Source organism: Lepidochelys kempii, chromosome 1, assembly GCF_965140265.1.
Source record: "Lepidochelys kempii isolate rLepKem1 chromosome 1, rLepKem1.hap2, whole genome shotgun sequence".
Taxonomy (NCBI): Eukaryota; Metazoa; Chordata; order Testudines; family Cheloniidae; genus Lepidochelys; species Lepidochelys kempii.
The window spans coordinates 42,800,549-42,818,605 of record NC_133256.1 but is presented as its reverse complement, the minus strand read 5'-3'; the positions used below and the strand labels follow the sequence as shown (position 1 = coordinate 42,818,605).

The 18,057-nt window shown below is 41.4% G+C and overlaps 1 protein-coding gene across 7 annotated transcripts in view; it reads left to right on the top strand.

Moving 5' to 3' along the window:
- The window catches only part of ATP8A2 (ATPase phospholipid transporting 8A2), a 692,754-nt gene that overhangs the window by 295,891 nt on the left and 378,806 nt on the right, over positions 1-18,057 (top strand). The window lies entirely within an intron of this gene.

Genomic DNA, 18,057 nt, shown 5'->3' with positions numbered 1-18,057 from the left:
AAAGAAAAATCTGAGAACTGGAACCTTTTTCTCTTTAAGGATCTCACGTGAACACTAAAATCGATGGGTTATTCATCTCTGACTTCTCTCTAGTCAACATAAATCTTTCCAGGACGTAAGTTTTCCATTTTAATCTCTTCGGGGCAGGGACTGTCTTTTGTTCCATGTTTGTACAGAGTCCATCACAATGGGAATGAGGAGTATTTACGGCACCTTAGAGACTAACATTTATTTGAGCATAAGCTTTCGTGGGCTAAAGCCCACTTCATCAGATGCATGCAGTGGAAAATACAGTAGGAAGATTATATATATCTGATGAAGTGGGCTTTAGCCCATGAAAGCTTATGCTCAAATAAATTTGTTAGTCTCTAAGGTGCCACAAGTACTACTTGTTCTTTTTGCTGATACAGACTAACACGGCTACCACTCTGAAACCCATCATAATGGGGGCTCTGATCCTGATTGGTGCTTCTCGATGCTAGTGTAATACAGTCATCACTGTAAATTATTACTGATAATTAGTGTGTATCTTTTATATGGTTGGGAAAATTCCAGCTAACTTGAGGATGGAGGGGGAAAGAAGTAGAGATCCTTTGTGTATGTTAATATTTAAACTGGCATTCAGATACTACTTATTTTATTTGTATTACTGTAGCACCTAGGAGCCCTCGTCATGGACCAGGACCCCAATGTGTTAGGTGCTGTATAGACACAGAACAAAAAGACAGTTCCTGCCCTAGAGAGCTCACAATCTAAATATATATTAAAAAAAGAGAGAACAGATGGACACAGATGGGCTGAGAACTGATTACAAAGAAACAATGAGTACTGGGCAGCATGATAGGGAGTGGTCTTGGCATAGCAGCAGTCTTACCATTGTCAGGTTTTTCATAGGCATCAATTAAAAGTAGAATTTTAAGAATGGTTTTGAAGGAAGATAATGAGGTAGCTTTGCGGATGATTAGGGGTGCTCTTCCTAAGCATGAGCGGCAGCATGAAAGAAAGCATGAAGATGCTTGTTTGAAAATTTAACAAATGTACAATGGAGGCTGGCATCATGGACAGATTGGAGGCAGAGGTTAACATCTTAATAGTGAGAGATTGGCTGCGAAGGGTCTTGAAAGTGAAGACAAGTAGCTTATGTTTGATGTGATAGAGAAGTGGAGGGAAGGAAAGAGATGGACTAGGAAAATGATCTTTATAACAGCATTCTGAATGGAAATGATTGCAAGACCGGAGAAAAGGATGTTGCAATAATCAAGACACATGATATTGAGAGCCTGAAAGAGAGTTTTTGCTGTTTGGACAGATGGTAAAGGCAATATTCAGAGATGTTAGGCTGAAAGAATCAGCAAGATTTAGACATAGTCTGGATATGAGGACCTAGAGAGAAGTCAGAGATGAAAATGGCACCTCGTTATTGGCCTGAGATGGTGGAATTTTCCAATGTGATAAAAGAGGTAGTGGGGAAGGTTTGTGGGGGAAGACTGAGAGCTTTATTTAGCCGTGTTGAGTTTGACATCTGAGAAGTTGTCAGAGACAGGCCAGGATTCTAGTTTGGACAGAAGAAGATGGGTCTGGAGTGTAGAAGTAGATCTGTGAATCATTCGTATAGAGGTGGTCATTGAATTAATGTTTGTGGATGAGATGACCCAGAGGTAAGGCGCAGAGGGAGAAGAGAAGGGGACTGAAGACAGAGCTCTAAGAGACCACCACAGAAAGCTGAGGAGGAGACCAGGAGGAGCCTCTGAAAGATATAGTGATGGAACAATTAGAGAGGTAGGAGGAGAACCAGGAGGGGACAGAGTCACGGAAGCCAAGGGAGGAGATTTCAAGAAGAGCATGGCCAACTATGTGGAAGGTGGCTGACAGAATGAGAATGGATCACTGATTGTTAGCTTTGGCTAGGAAGAGGCCATTAAAGATTTTGGCAAGAGTGGTTTCAGGGGAGTGCAAGGCATGGAAGCCAAAGGGGAAAGGAACGTATGGAACTGGAGAGAGGAACTTCAGAGAGTGATTGTGAACAGTGTGTAAATGAGCCTTGAGGTGAAAGGAAGATGGGGGTGGTAACTTGGGTACCATAGTGATGCACATAGAATAAAAGGTAGATTCACCATTCCCAGTATCTAGAAAATTCTACTAATATATTTGCTATTGTGACAGGGTTGGGCCGGATGGCTACAGGAGAGTAATCCTATTGGATTACTTCGCCCGCCCACTGCTAAAGGATCCCCCCAAGCCTAAGAGGGGGATCCACAGAACTTGGACACCAAATAAATCCGGGAGACAGCTAATGAAATAACAAGGACAGGAGTGTGGTCAAAGGGTCAAACGAAGGGAACCGAATGGGGACACCGAGCAGAGAACCCCGGACAGCGCCCACTGCTCCTCAAAGGCATCAAGGGAGTCAGTGGACGCCGCCCAGAGGAACTCTGCCCGGATACGTGAATGGACGGAGGATTGGAAATAGGCCCCAGAGTCACAGGAGACTCCATCGGCCAACCTCCTCACTCTGGTTTTATAGATAGCCATTTTAGCTAGAGCCAGGAGGAGGTTGACCAGGAGATCCCATGACTTTGTGGGGCTGCGGATAGGGAGTGCATAATAAGAAGGTCAGGGGAAAAATGCAACCAAAAACGTAATAAAATATTTGTGAGGAGCCAGAATAGGGGCTGCAGCCTGGCACACTCCAAATATATGTGTGCCAGGGTTTCCCTCACGCCACAAAAGGGGCAGGTGTCTGGGATAGGGGTGAACCGCGCCAAGTACATGCCCGTGCTCATGGTTCCATGAAGGAGCTGCCAACTGATATCCCCGGCGGGCCTCGGGACCAAGGTGGAATATTGGCTGGCCCACCTGGGCTCCTCACCCTCCAAAGGTGGCAGGAGGTCCCATCATTTTGTATCGGGGCAGGACACGAGGGTGAGGGCGTGAAGGGTGTGGAGCGCGAGCGTGTATAGATGTTTCCTTGGCGCGGTCTGGAAGCAGACCGGCTGCAGCTTGTGCAGCCGGCTCACGGTGAAGAGGGGACGGGGGGCCAATGAAAAGGTCCGGCAGGCCTGGGGTGGAGGGTAATAGGAGAGTAATAGAAGACAGATATATTAGCCCCAGGTTAAGTAGGTCCCTTTTCCCTGGGTAAGGTAACAGGGAAGGTTCCAGAACAATCAGGAACCTTCTGGAGACAATTAAGACAGGCTGATTAGAACACCTGCAGCCAATCAAGAAGCTGCTAGAATCAATTAAGGCAGGCTAATCAGGGCACCTGGGTTTAAAAAGGAGCTCACTTCAGTTTGTGGTGCGTGTGTAAGGATCTGGGAGCAAGAGGCGCGAGGAGCTGAGCGTGAGAACGCATACTGTTGGAGGACTGAGGAGTACAAGCAGTATCAGACACCGGGAGGAAGATCCTGTGGTGAGGATAAAGAAGGTGTTGGGAGGAGGCCATGGGGAAGTAGCCCAGGGAGTTGTAGCTGTCACACAGCTGTTCCAGGAGGCACTCTAGACAGCTGCATTCTGCAGGGCCCTGGGCTGGAACCCGGAGTAGAGGGCAGGCCCGGGTTCCCCCCAAACCTCCCAAGTCCTGGTCAGACACAGGAAGAGTTGACCTGGACTGTGGGTTCACGAAAACGGCCAAACTGAGGGCTACCGTGAAGCTCCAAGGCAAGCAAATCTGCCAATAAGCGCAAGACCCACCAAGGTAGAGGAGGAACTTTGTCATAGATATTTAGGTCAGAAGAGACCGTTAGGATCATCTAGGGTTGTCACACTATCTATTGAGAGCTTGCATTTAGTGTGACGCAAACCACAACTTTTAAGTTCAATGTTACGTAACAGAATTAATTGCATATTTTAAAATATAGTATTGTTTGTTGGGTAATGTTATGTTCATGCAACCAGAGTTTTTAAACTCATGTACAGGTCCAGCCAGACTTCTAACGTTAAAAAAAGGCCACAGGATTTCCTTACCTTACAGATCCAGTAGAAAGATAACAGGAATACTTACATAAGACTGGTGCAGAAGGACATGTTACATATATATTACACAAGGTCTCACAGACTTTAGGGAATCTGAGTTTAACAGAAAGACTAAAATGCACAAGAACCATCACTTGGAGAATCAAGCTCTGAGGTAGCTCACTCTGTGAGAGATCATAAGAAGGTTGTAATAAGGCAGTTTGGAAGGGGAGCAGAAGAGCATGGCCAATGGACCTTATGGCATGTGTTCAGGTATGAGGGAGAGGTCTATTCTTTGCAATCCCTGCAATTATTCAGGCTTTGCAGCAATGTGAATCTCACCCTTTATTTATCAAAATTTAAGACTACACTTTTGAAATTTGCCTGCAATTTTGAATTTGAAATTTTGCTTTCACAAACAAATTCTAGGTGCCAGGCAGGAATTATAGAATTTAGACATCTGACGGTTTGATTAGTCTTGCAAATCAGGTAGGGTCATTTGTGCCTGCAATTAACTGTACTTCAGTTTTGTGGAGGTGTTTATTCTGGGCTGATATTGGAACATGTGCTGTTTATTGTAAAAAATATTTCCTCTGCATCCTCAGTTCAACAGGTGCTGCCCTGAATACTTATATTCTGTTTCAGCTAGCTTTGGTTTAAACATTATTTAGTCTTTCCTTTGTTATTTTCATTATCCCTTCTCTACTGTACACTGCGTTATGCCAGATGTCCATAGGTCCCATGGGCTCAGGAACTAGACAGCTTCAAGTGAAATGCTCTTCACCAAACAGATGGTGAACCCTTTAAACCATGGTTAAGGTACAGTGGAAAGTGTTTCAAACCTGGCCGCAAAGTGTCTCCCTGAATATGGTTCTGCAGTTAAGTCCTCTGTTCTTCACAGCACTCTGTGGAAGACTCATTTCACTTTAACAGAAAAAAACCCCAAAATCTTTACTTTTCCAATAAATTCAAACAATTGTATCACATTTAACTGTTCACACTATCCAGATGTAGGCAGGAAACAGCAAATGCAGTAAAAAATAAATCCCTCATATTGGTAAAATATGTCCAGTTGGCAGTTTAGTGTCCTTCGGAACAATGAGCTACAGATTCTGTGTGATTTATATGATCACACAAAATATGACAGTAGTTCTGGGGCTGAATTATCTGGTGAAAGAAAAATTCATTAGAATTTAGAAGCCATTTAATCTTCTTACTACAGCAATTGAACAACCCTTCCAAGATTTATAATAGATATGGTATGTAAACAGGTACCAATATGAACAGTTTACTTTAGGAACTCAAGTTTAATAGCTGTTACAGAGGTTCATCCTGGAAGATCACTCTTACATTAACTCTATTAAGATAAAAAAAGGAACATGTGATAATGGTATGCAAAATATTAAAGCAGGAGTGGCCAAAATGCAGCCTATAGTTGCTCTCATCTTTAGTAAGCAATGTGCTTAATGGAGGCCACAGGTCCCAACAATCAGTGTTTTCTTTGTCCATCTTAACTAGAAAAAGAATATTTGTTGTTTGATACCCACCATAACCAGTCTATTTCAATACTGGTTTTCTTCTCCAGATCTTTTGCTTCACCTGGGGCAATGCTGAGTGTAGCAAATCGAAGACTCACCGGTGTGCCACCTCCTGCTGGTTATCAGCTCGATTCCAGCTCGGAGCACCCTCTGCTGGCTGGTAGCTCACCTGCCTCAGGCCCCTGTGTCCCTCCCGGGCCCAGGTGCCCCTTTACCTTGGGGTTCTGCCCTCAGCAGTAATCCACAGTCTGGGTCTCCCCTCCCAGGGGAACCCCCAACCCTCTAAACCCACCTTGCCTCAGTGGCTACTGCCAGTCATCATCTAGCCCCCACTTACTGGGGCAAACTGCAGTCTGTCCTGGCCACTGATCATTGGCAAGGAGGTTGGACCAACTGCCTCTGCCTATCTCTGGGCTGCACCTTCCAGCCCCAGTACCTGCATCGGCCTTTACCAAGGCCTAAGCTTGGGGAGTTGCCAGGCTGGAACTCCCCAGCTCCTCTAGCCTTTCCCCAATCCTGCTCCACTCCAAGTACCTTTTTTCCCCAGGCGGCCAGGGCCAGGGCCAGGTCCTTCTCTCTCTCTCTCTCTCTCGACAAACTCCTCCAGCTCCTGGCCCCCAGACCTCTTATAAGGGCCAGCTGGGCCCTAATTGAGCTGGCCACAGCTGTGGCTGCTTTCCCAATCAGCCTAGCTTGGCTGCTTTTAATCCCTATTCTCCACTACACTGAGCCTTAAACTGCATGTGGAATGTGAATATAGTCTCTGTGAAGATAGGGCCAGGTTTTTCTACTGTCATTTGTGCTACGCAAAATGCAGCTGCTAAAAATTCCCAAGCCACAAAGTCCATATCATTTCCTTTTTTAAACTTTTATTAGTTTTTCTAACTTTTTTATTATTTGGCTTTTTAAAATCACAGGTAATGAGCCAACCTGAAATTTGGTGTAAGAACGTATAACTCCATTGAAATCAATGGAGTTGTACCCACTTATATCAAGTCTGAATTTGGTACATGGAAGAGTTGTGTGTGAAATTTTATATAGCATTCCTTCTGGTGCTAAATTCCAAAAGGGAATGCCGTTTTCTTTTTAATAATCTGTGTAGAACCCTATGGGTTGTTAATGTGTCTGCTTTATCCTTCAGATACTGAGTGACCCTGGTAAGGCAGGGTCCTTCTGTGAGGCTTTAGAAAGAGGCAAAATACAAAGAAGCCATTACAAGGTTTCATACAGAACGGCAGGATGTGGTCTAGAGTGAAGACCACACATGAACTCTGCTTCAGGATATTCTAATTCTCTGCCTGTCAACAAATTGTACTCTGCTGCTAAGATTTATAACAGTGCCCTAGTTCCTCAACATATGGTGATCTGCAGAATGAAACTACATTTACACAGTGTACAAACCTCAGGAAGTTTCTTCTTGGTAAATAAAATGTTAAGAGCAATATTGCAACTAAATGGTCTACCAAGAGTTTGAGCAAGTCACTTGTTAAAATGGGGAATAGCAGTAGGAAAATTAAAACGGTGGAAAAATGTCTGCAGGGTAGACTTATTATGGAAAGGAATTGTCCACAGGAGAAATTATTGAAACCACATACGTAGGCTCCCAGGAGTGAAACTAAAACCTGAAACTTATGTATTGTTTCTGTCTGATTGATTTAGATTTTTAAATCTTCTTTTCTATGTGCATAGCACCAATAGAAAGCAGAATAAACAGTAAATAATGAAAAAAAAGATCATGCCACCACAGTTAGCTTCCGCAGCCATATATGTATAACTTGTCTATGTGTGAGACTTGCAGATGTACTCCTTGTAGCTTAAGATACATCTTTATTAATTTTACACTCTCAGGCCCTAATCCTGCAAAGGGATCTGCATGAATGGATTCTTATGCTTGCATTTAAAACAATTAAACTTTAGCCCTGATTTAACAAAACACTTAGGTATTTCCTGATGTCCCATTGAAATCAGGTGCTTAAGTGCTTCGCTGAATCAGGACCTTGTGTGGGGAGGGTACCCTTACTTTTGTGTGCTGTCTCATTGACTTCAATAGGAGTCTATGGGCTTGTCTATACTTCTGGCTAAATCAGCACTACTATGATCGATGCAGCTGTGTCGATTTAGCAGGTCTGGTGAAGACAAGCTAAGTCGATGGCAGAGTGCTCTCCCGAGGTCTGTACTCTACCTCCCCGAGAGGCGGAAGGTAAGTCGGCAGGAGAGCGTCTCCTGTCGACATAGCATGGTGTAGACACCGCTGTTAGTGGACCTAAATTACATCGACTTTAGTTATGTCACTTATGTAACTGAAGTAGCGTAACTTAGGTCAACTTACAGCGTTAGTGTATACCAGCCCTTAGAATGCACAAATTCTTTTGTGGATCAAGGTCGTAATTTGAATGTTAGGTCTGATGCCCATTTCAGGGATGTTTTATTATAGCATCCCACCTTCAGTTCTCCTCCTAGGATAGGGTGATGGGTAATCTCTAAGAGTGGGGATCTGTGCAGGCAATTTCATGAAGGAGAAAAACTAGGTTAGTGACTGATAACTGGAGAGCTCTGAATATATTCCCTCTTGAGATCCACCCTTACCCCCAGTCCCTATTTGTGGATGAACTGTAAAGATAGAACTGAAATCTTTCAGGATGTGCAGGTTCATTTTTTCAGGCAGAACAGAAATATTTATTGAACACTTCTGCCTTTTCTGCATTATTATTGATAGTTCTACCATTTCCACTAGTAATGGACCAATACCACTGGTAAGCTGTTTTTTGTTTCTTATGCTTAAAAAACCCCTCCTTCTTGTTTCCCTTAACTCTGCTGGCCATAGATTTTCTGTGTATCTTTTAGCTTCCCTTATAGATTTTCTACAATTCCTAGCTTCTGATTTATATTATTTACTATGAACTTCACACCTTGTTCCATTCGTTATCTTTTTTTTTATACCTGCATTTACTTCCCCTCGAAGCCAAGTTGTTTTTTTAAACAGCACAGCCTTCTTTCTCAGTAGTAGGATTGTAGCATTTTGGGCATCCAGTAAAATGTACTTAAACAATTCCCAATTATCATTTATGTTTTGCTGTTTAAATTCTTCTTCCCAACTGATTTGACTCATACTTGTTTTCAGCTTTGTAAAATTGGCCCTTTTAAAGCATTAAGAAAAATAGAAGACTGGTCCCCGGTTGGTGAGTGTAGAATAAAAGCAGGATACGTGAGCGGAATCACCTGTACTTTTTTTAACATCAGTGACAAATTTTGTACAAAGGAGTATACCACTTTCCAGGGTGTGTGTTTATCTGCTGTGAGAATTAGTTGCCACTTTGCTGTGTAAATTGCTGGGTTACAGATTATCATTAGATGTTGGAGAGTGTGCCACATAAAATGTTTCCCGAAACATTCTTAGGTGAGAAGATATCTCTGATTTATGACCTCTTGTGATATAGAACACTGGCTCATTGAACATTTGTCCCAGGGATTGCTGCACAAAGAGAGGAAAGAGGCTCTGTGGCCAGGGATTGAAATGTTGGGTAGGACTCCTAGGTGCTGTCTCTTGATGGCTGTTACTAGGCCTGGCTGATTTGTTGCTTTTGACATGAGGCTCCACTTTTCAGGCATCTTATTTGGCTCCCTGGACTCCCTGTTGATTTCTCCATGTTTGACTAAGGTTAGTGGCTGAGTCTCTCTCCTCATCTTCACTTACTAGCCAGTTAATACCCACCATGTACTCTGGTTCTCCTTTCCTAACAAGAGACACAGAAGGGGAGAGGAAGAAAAGAGCAAATGGGAGGGAGCACTGACCAGCTAGCAGAGGAAAGGGAGACAGAGAAGGAGTCACAACATCTGTCCTGCAGTCAGCCCTGGAGCACCCACGAAGTCGGCGCCTGTGGTACAGGTGGCATCAAGAGACAGCAGAGGGCAGGAGGAGAGTACTTCTTGGCAGAGAACTAGGCAATGGGCAGGGACGGGAGGTTGTCTCCATCCATTTAGGGGAGTAGAAATCAGTTTCAACCCTTCAGGTGGGTCAGGTGGGTGAAAGAGGTCATATTCTGTATTTGGGAGCAAGAGAAAGCTTAGGGGGAGGTGGGGCAAGAGAGGGGATGGGAGGAGAGAGAGGAGGAATTATCTTTCTTTTCTTGTATTTTACTTTTTATTAAGTCAAAGTTACAATAAAACTGTAACATACTGCATCATGTTCTTATGTTATGTTCTTATCATACGTTTCTTATTACTTATTCAGGATCAGGTTAATATTCAAAGAATCTGACTAAAGATAATGGCTTGCTGGCTGGGGAGCCCTTCTCCTCTGAGTACACTAAAAAGGGTGACCAAATTTCTGAATTTCATTCTCATTTTGGCACTTCTCTTGTGTACATACTTAGTATGAAAGCTTTTCTGTTACAAGGGCAGTGCATATTTTCCTATACCACAATTCCAAGGAGGAAAAGTCACATTTTTCCAATTATGTGCAATACAAAATCTTGTTCCTCACAGTAAAAAGAAATTAGTTTGTCATTCTGTTTAAAATGTAGATCTTTTACTGGAGCATTAAGTAAGCAGGTCAGGGTATCTCTAGGAAGCCGGCATTTTGTTATAAGATGAATTGCTTTGATAATTTCTTCCTCAAGCTGTCTAATTCCTGGTTACAACCACCACATGTGCAAGTATGTTCCTTTTCCCGCAGAAACCCTCCAACAGAGCACCTCTTTAGTAGCAAAAATATGATGGATATTTACTGGTATCCTATGCTGTCTATACAGTAACTTATAAGAATATTCTTCATGATCCACACAAATTAAAGATGTTTATCCCCTTTCCCAGATAGAGATCCGCTGTTCCCAATCAGTTTCTTTATCCAAATCTCTCTTCCATCTTTTCAGCTGAGTTTTCTTATCAACATCTTTTCAGTCAAAATTGCATATGTTTTAGAACTTAAACCCTTTGATCCAGCTTGCTCCTGGGTCAACTCCTCAAACGTGTCTAAAGGTCTAGATAGGAGATCCAGATTTCACCATAAAATGTTTGACTTGTAAATATTGAAAATATGGGAGCTTTAAATTATTTACATTATTACATATCTCTTGATATGATTTCAAATGAGGACCCAGGAATAGCTGTCCAAACTGAGTAATCACAGCTCTTACTCACAACGAATAGTCATGTTGGTATTTCTAGAGATAAATTCCTGATTATTAAAGAAAGTGGCTAAGGGAGAAGGGCTAAGCAGCGGGAAATTTGAAAAATGTGTCCAGAACTGCTAAAGTGGTCTGGATGAATGGGTGATTTATTTTTTGATGACCTAAATTTCTTTTTAATGTAATGATTACTATAAATAGCTGTATTTGGGCTCCAGTGCTGTTTGAGTTTTACCAAGTGTTTGGATGGTCTATTATTAACTGAGTTGATCACATCTTTTAGTTGTGGTGCATAATAATGATAATAAACCAAAGTAGGGGACGCCAGTCCATCGTATACGGTAGGATTAAACAGAATTTAGAACTCATCCTTTATCTTTTATGGTTCCATATGAATGTTAATAGTGTATCCTGCCAAGTTTTAATGTCATGTCAGGGATACCAACAAGGATGCATTGAAAGAAAAATAACAATGTTGGGAGGACATTCATCTTTACCAGAGCTACCCTACCTAGCCAAGAAATTTCATATTTGTTCCATTCCTCCAAGCCTTATTATTTTATTCCATAGTGAAGGGCAGTTTGCCTTAAAAAGATATTTGTTTCTTCACAATATTTATTCCTAAATATTTTAAGATTTCTTTACCCATTTAAACTTATGTAGCTGATAGCAGTTTGTTTTGACCCTTTCAGGAATATTAATTCCTAAAATGTTAGATTTACTGTAATTTATTTTGAAGCCCGATACCTGCCCAAATGTCAAAGCCAATTGTATTATAATTTTAATGGGACTTCTGGATCATGCAGATATAACAGGATGTTGTCAGCATGCAAAGCTATTTTGAGTTAACCCAGAAGACATTTTGATGCCCTTTTCTAAGGGGCTGTTTCTCACATTTATTGCAGATGGCCCCATTGTCAGGGCAAACAGAAGGCATAAAGGGCAACCCCATCTCATATCCTTAGATAACTTAAAAGGAAGGGATTAATGACTATCAACCAAAGCAGACACATGAGGATGAGTATACATAGTCAATATGCCCACAGAAGACTGATTACCCAAACCAAACCTTACCAAAATCTGTCTAAGGTATTCCCACACCAACCGGTCAAAGGCTATCTAAGTATCCAAAGAAAGCAGTGCACAGGAAGAGTTGCTAAAATTAACAATATAGATTAAATTCAGAGTTCTTCCAATATTATTAGATTGATGTCTACCAGCAACAAACCCAGGTTGGTCAGAGTGAACAAGAGTGACAGTCTGTTTGCTAGCACCTTGGCATAAATTTTAGCACCCACATTAATTAAAGAAATAAGTCTGTATGATGCACAGTTGGTAAGATCTTTCCCTTCTTCAGGAATGATCACAATTTTTGCCTCTTTCCATGAATCTGGAATCTCATTCCCCTGTAACATACCATTAAATAAAATAGGGGCCAACATTTGCTTTAGAGCTCTGGAATACTCCTCAGAAAACCCATTAGGACCTGGAGCGTTACTGGATTTTAAACAGTTAATTACAACTTCAACTACCTGTGCAGCAATTTACTTATCAAGAGCTGCCACATTATCCTCTGAGATCTGAGGTAGTTTCACTCTTCTCAAATGTCTGTTTATAAGCTCAGGATCTGAATGTTCTGATGCGTTCCAAGTATGGAAAAAGCAAATGTTTAGGAATGATCTTTCTTAACGGCTACTGAATCCTTAGAATACTAACGATAGGTGTTCTTAGGGTTAACATGAATTTCTATTCTTGCTATTGCATATATGATGTGAAGCCGTCATCAAAAATAGACCCATGCTCTGTGCACTGAATTACTGTAGATTGTTATAATTGCATACTACAATTTTTATAGTAGACAAAATTGCTAATCCTTCCCCAAAACATGCCTTCATTTTTCCTGAACTGAGTTTGTTGTAGTTTGAGTACACTGGTAGAGTATAAGCACATCCTCCCATGAGGTCTGAAAGCTAATTCCTTACAGTTTGATGGAGGAAGTTGTTTATTCAGTAATAGAAATGAAGAAGGCATAGAACACAGTAATCCATATCCCTCATGCTAACAATTACTCCATACAGTACAAATAGCACAACACATTAAAATTAAACACAGTATAACCTGTGATTTTGGTTCCAGTTTGGTATTGGTTCCTTAGTTCTGATTTGCCATGTTAGTTCCCCAGGAGTGCTGGACCCCTTGGATTATAGAAAGCTAGCTGTAAAGCAGCTCCTCTCTTCTTGCCACATTTTAAGTAGCTCTTCACTCCTCCCAGCTGGCTGGCATAGCATTGCAGGATCTTTCAGACAGTCAGCATTTTGCCCACCTGACTCCCCCCTCCACCTTCCACCTGTCCTCCCTCCTTTCTTCTCCTGCTTCTTCCAAAGTGTCATTACTCATTCTCTGCTCTGCCATGCCCTCCAATTTCCTCCTCACTGGACATCTCTCGTGCCATTACTCTCCCCTCTCTTGCTCTACATTCAGCCTCACTACTCAGGAGCACCACATCCACCCTTTCTGTCAACTTGCACATCCCAGCTGCTTTTACCTTCTGACCCACCCCCTTCCCCAATTCCTATTGTTAAATCAGGAGCAAGAGAGTTAATTCTCCCAGAGAAATGTTTTACTCAGTGTATCGTCTTTCTTTTATATCCCCCTGTTTTGAAATCAGATCATGGCCTTCCCCAGGGTACTATAGGGCCAGTTTGTGACCTAGTTTATGCTGCCATGGAGGGGCGTAGAAGTGAATAAGGAGCATAAATTCACTCCCCTTGACTGTCCCTGCAGGTCTTCTAGACTTCAGGTATTGGCACTGAGTAGCCCCTGCTACTTCCAACCTCCAAGCAGGTCCATCTGCCCTCCTCACTACTGCTTACTTTCCCAAGCTGCAGAAAGACTGCTGAATTAGGCCCAGATTGTTCCACACTTACTCATGTTAAGCAGTAGTTCACCTTGCAATTAGTGCTACTTACGTCAGTGGGGCTGCTTGTAGAGTCCGGTGCTATTCAGTGTGAGTAAGGATGCCTGAATCTTACCTGTAAGTTACATGCAGTCACAGACTGTTTTTATCTATCTGTTTTAACAACCTCCAAGAAGTTCATTCAAGACAAATTCACCCTTACTGACTTCAGTGGCATTACAGCAGGGATGTATTTGGCCTTTGAACTGTGAAATGCTGTTCTCCATCACATCAGACTCGATTAAAGGTGTACACAAAAAGAAATATAAATGTGCTAATACTGCAATTACTGACTCTGCAATTTTTATTCAGGTTCAGACTGCTTTAAATTAAGTTTCAGAAATCATTTGAGACAGATGTCTCTGTCCCTTGGTAGTATTACCTCAGCAAATTGGCTGATAAAGTTTGGCTAGACTTCTGGAAATGTTTACGCTTCAGGTCATTTTTATTTGTATTAATTGTTGACCGAATCACTGACATTTAGGAGCTAACTAAGCAGGCAGTTTGTGAACTTGAGATGGCTCAAAATACTGCCTTAATTTTCAGGCAGTTCTCATTACTCATCCGACGAGCAACAGTATGTAGCATCCATGTCTCTCTTGCTACTAAGTATTTTGTATTTGCTATCTGGCTTCATGGAAGGTCATATCAAGGTCACTCAGTGTTGTGAATGAAAATAATCAGTTGGTGAAAGTACATAACTTGAAACCTTGGTGTATTTTCTTCTGTCTAAAGAAGGCCAACCTTATTAAAGATAGAATGAACAGCATGTTTTTCTGTTCTGAAGTCACAGATGCATTCTTACAAGCACTTAGAAACCTTTGAACAAAAGGTGCTGTAATGGAAACTATTAATAATTTGTAAACATTTTTAACTCAAAATAACAGATTGTAAATAGTAGAGAGATCCATAGGTAAATAAACAAAATGCTCACTTTTCCCATTGCTATTACATTTAATCTTTTAGTGTAAATATTTATTAAAGCTAATGTTAAAAAATTATACTATACATAGGTTAAGAAAAGAGTGTCTGTACATCTGGGTATCGTGCTTAGATTATCCACAAATAAAAGGTTTGTTTTAAAAGTCATAAGATACATATAGTGCATAATCACCATAATCACCATTTATTCAAATGTTGAATAAATTTAACAATACAGTTTAGATATTAGCATCCAAGTATTTGGGTACATCACTCATGAAAAGTTATACTGAGAGTTGGTTGTGGAAAGCACAATGCTGCCAATGAGTGAAGATTGTCCCTCGGTAATTGAGAATTTAGGGTAGGTTGTCCAATTAGAAAATACAACCCATCAGGGAAGTATTTCAGTTACTTTCCCAACTGTGCTTCTCGTCGGCACTCCAGCTCATCCCTCCTGCTATTGCTGATGTCCAGTGATGTGTTCTAGGTAGATGTCCCTCGATCACGTGATGGTGTCTGACACCATGAGTTGCCGCATCAGCTGAGTGTAGCATTGACTGATTCCATATTGTCTCAACACTCGCTCATTACTGGGGTCCTTATGCACCCAGGGCTCCAACGATCAGAGGTGTAATTCTAGTAGACACACCTGAAAAATGGTTCAGGCTTTAGCCATAAATTGTGCCAAAGCCAAAGTCCTGGAAATTAGTTTTGCAACATGATATTTGTTGTGACCAAACTAAAAAACAAAATCCCGGAATAGATTTTCACTAGTAATGGTAGCATGGCTGTTTCTGTTTTAGATTGCTGTGGAAATAACTTTTGTTCTGTTCAGTTAAGCATCTCAGTTAAGCAAAAGAAAAAAACCCTATATTACAAGCATATTTGACTCTATGGAAAGATCCGTGAAATAGAAGACATTCCCATTTCACATCAAACTATTCTAAAGTGCAATGCAGGCATTTCCCTCTTCTGCAGGATTGTTAGCAGTCTGGCAAACTGTGTGGGAATGGTTGTGTTTACATATATATAGAATGGCTTTCAGTTGGAAAGTGAAATCCCAATAGAAAGTGATTTATGTGATATTTCAGAATATTGAAGAAACTTACATTTGCAATCTATTTGTCTAGCTGGGAACTTGAAGATCTCAGCAATCCCACAGAAAATCATAATGGTTGCCAGTATGTGTATTCTGTATGCATGTAATTATGACGGTCTTACCTGTATTCTTCACCTTGCATCCAAGGGGATCTCTCAGCAATCTACAACAAATTGATGTATAAATTATACACATGAATCACTTCATTCATCTCTAAAACACACCAGCCTCTAGGGTGAAGCTTGTCAACTGTTTTCACAGTGCACAGAAGCTTAGCAACAGTTTAGGACAGGAAGTGAAGAATCCGTAATACATAAAAAAAACCCTTATACTTCTGTCATTGTTTTTTTATTTATTTGGTGGCAAGATGCATGAGAAAACATTTCAGCATATATAATAGGGATAGAAGACATTTCTACCCTCATTTACCCTTAAGCAGTCATTGATTTCTGTGGTGTACCTGGGCCTCTAACTCAGAGTATGTTTACACTACAATCAGAGGTGTAATTCTAGCACATGTAGACATACCTGAGCTGCTTCAATCTAGCTAGCTTGAATAATAACAACAGTGAAGCTGTGTTTATGCAAGCCAGCCCAGGAACCTGGGTGTGTACTCAAGTGTCCAGCCAATGCTGATGCTCGTTCTGCTGTGGCTTCTCTACTATTGTTATTTGAGGTAGCTGGACCAAAGCTAGCTTGTATATGTCTACATGTGCTACAGTCACACATCTGATTGCAGTGTAGACATACCCTCAGTTGAATTTGTAGCGTAGAAGGAGTCTTACTGATTTTACCTCCTATTGTAGAAAATTGGTCCGCTGGTATGTCTCCATCTTCCAAAAGGTGTGGATGTTCTGGTCTCCATATGTTTTTTGATTAACCTCAACCACAAAGCCATATTATCCCATAAGGTGAATGTGTAGGGGAAATCCTGACTGTATGTTAATGCTGAACTTAACTGGAGTAATTTGTGTTCTTCAGTACCAGCAGATGTGTAGTCTGTAGGGAGCAGTTTGGCTACATTTATTTTTTTTACATCTGTCTGTTAAATCAGAGATGCAAATTGAAAATGCAGCACTCAGCAACTGCTTGTGGATTTGTAGCTCTCCCTGGAGAAATGTGGTTTCATAAAACAATGAATGGATTACAATGAGGCATAAATATAGTATTTTCATTTGGCAGATATAACCCTGCTCCAGTATTGTTCATATCAGATAGACAGAAATGGTACCTTTTCCTGTAGACCAGCATACAAAGAAAGGAAGCACAGCTAAGCATGAATACACTGAGACACATATTTGACAGTTAAGTTGGCACCAGTTTTTAAATTTTCATAGCTCTGGGATGAGCAAAAAAGGATACTTTGTTTTGCAACACTGTGTGTTGGAGATCATACCAGAATGGACATTGCTTATAGAAAATGTCAGATGCAGTTGGTGCTAGAAATTCCCCTGGAAGCAATGGAGGCATCAAACCATCGATACTGCCAACCCCAAATGTTCAAAAATCATGAATCCGGCTCCCCAGAAATAACGAGATTGGCTTTCAACTCATGCGATTGTGTACAGATAATAGATTTGGTGTTCTTTTGGTTTGCCTTATGTTTTCTGAGCCTTTAGGGTGCACCGGGATCACATTTGGAAGCTTTCTTCACAGACACAAAGACCAGGAACTTACTTTTTCTTTAACAGTGAAGACTGAAATCATCACATATCCACTTGACTCCAGGAGCTGGGGCTTTAAGGAAAAGAATAATTATCATGAGATGCATGAGAAAATCATGAGAGTTGGCAACTCTGAGTCCTTCCTTCTAGGCCACAGTCTGTGAGGGAAGCCCCATCCAATCTTCAAAAAAAGCAATAACAATGTAGTCCATGCTGCGTAGTCAGGCACTCAGCTTTGCCATCTGTGTTCTCAGCTATGGAAGCTGGATAGACCAAGTATACGCTGAGCCATTCTACCAGGAAGCAGGGGGTAAATCAGCTTTGCTTCTAAAGGAGAGCCTAGTGGAGAAGCATGCAGGCAAGTACCATTTCAGTGGACTGCCCCAGCCTCTGAAGAGTCCTTTCTCCACAGATTTCCAGGATCCATGGGCAATTTTTGTCCCTTTACTTTACAAATATGTCCGAAAAGCCACTCCCCTAAAACTTGAACAAACCAGTAGATAACGTAGACACACTTCTGGAGAGCTGTTTTGTTAGAGTAAATCTGGTGAAACAACATGCTGTGAATTTCAATTCATAACCACTGATTTTCAAAAAAAACGGAAGAGAACTGTGAATCTGGTAGTAGATTAATAAGCGGTCAGTTACTGAGCATCTTCTTTATCAAAGTACCGTGCTTGAGTAGGGGTTAATTAAAGTCTTTGTTATCTAAGTCTGGTGGCCTGAGAGAGCCTGAACCAGGAGTGAAACAGTGAGGGCTACATTTTAAAAACTATGCGTGCAGTTCTGCGCACACAAAACA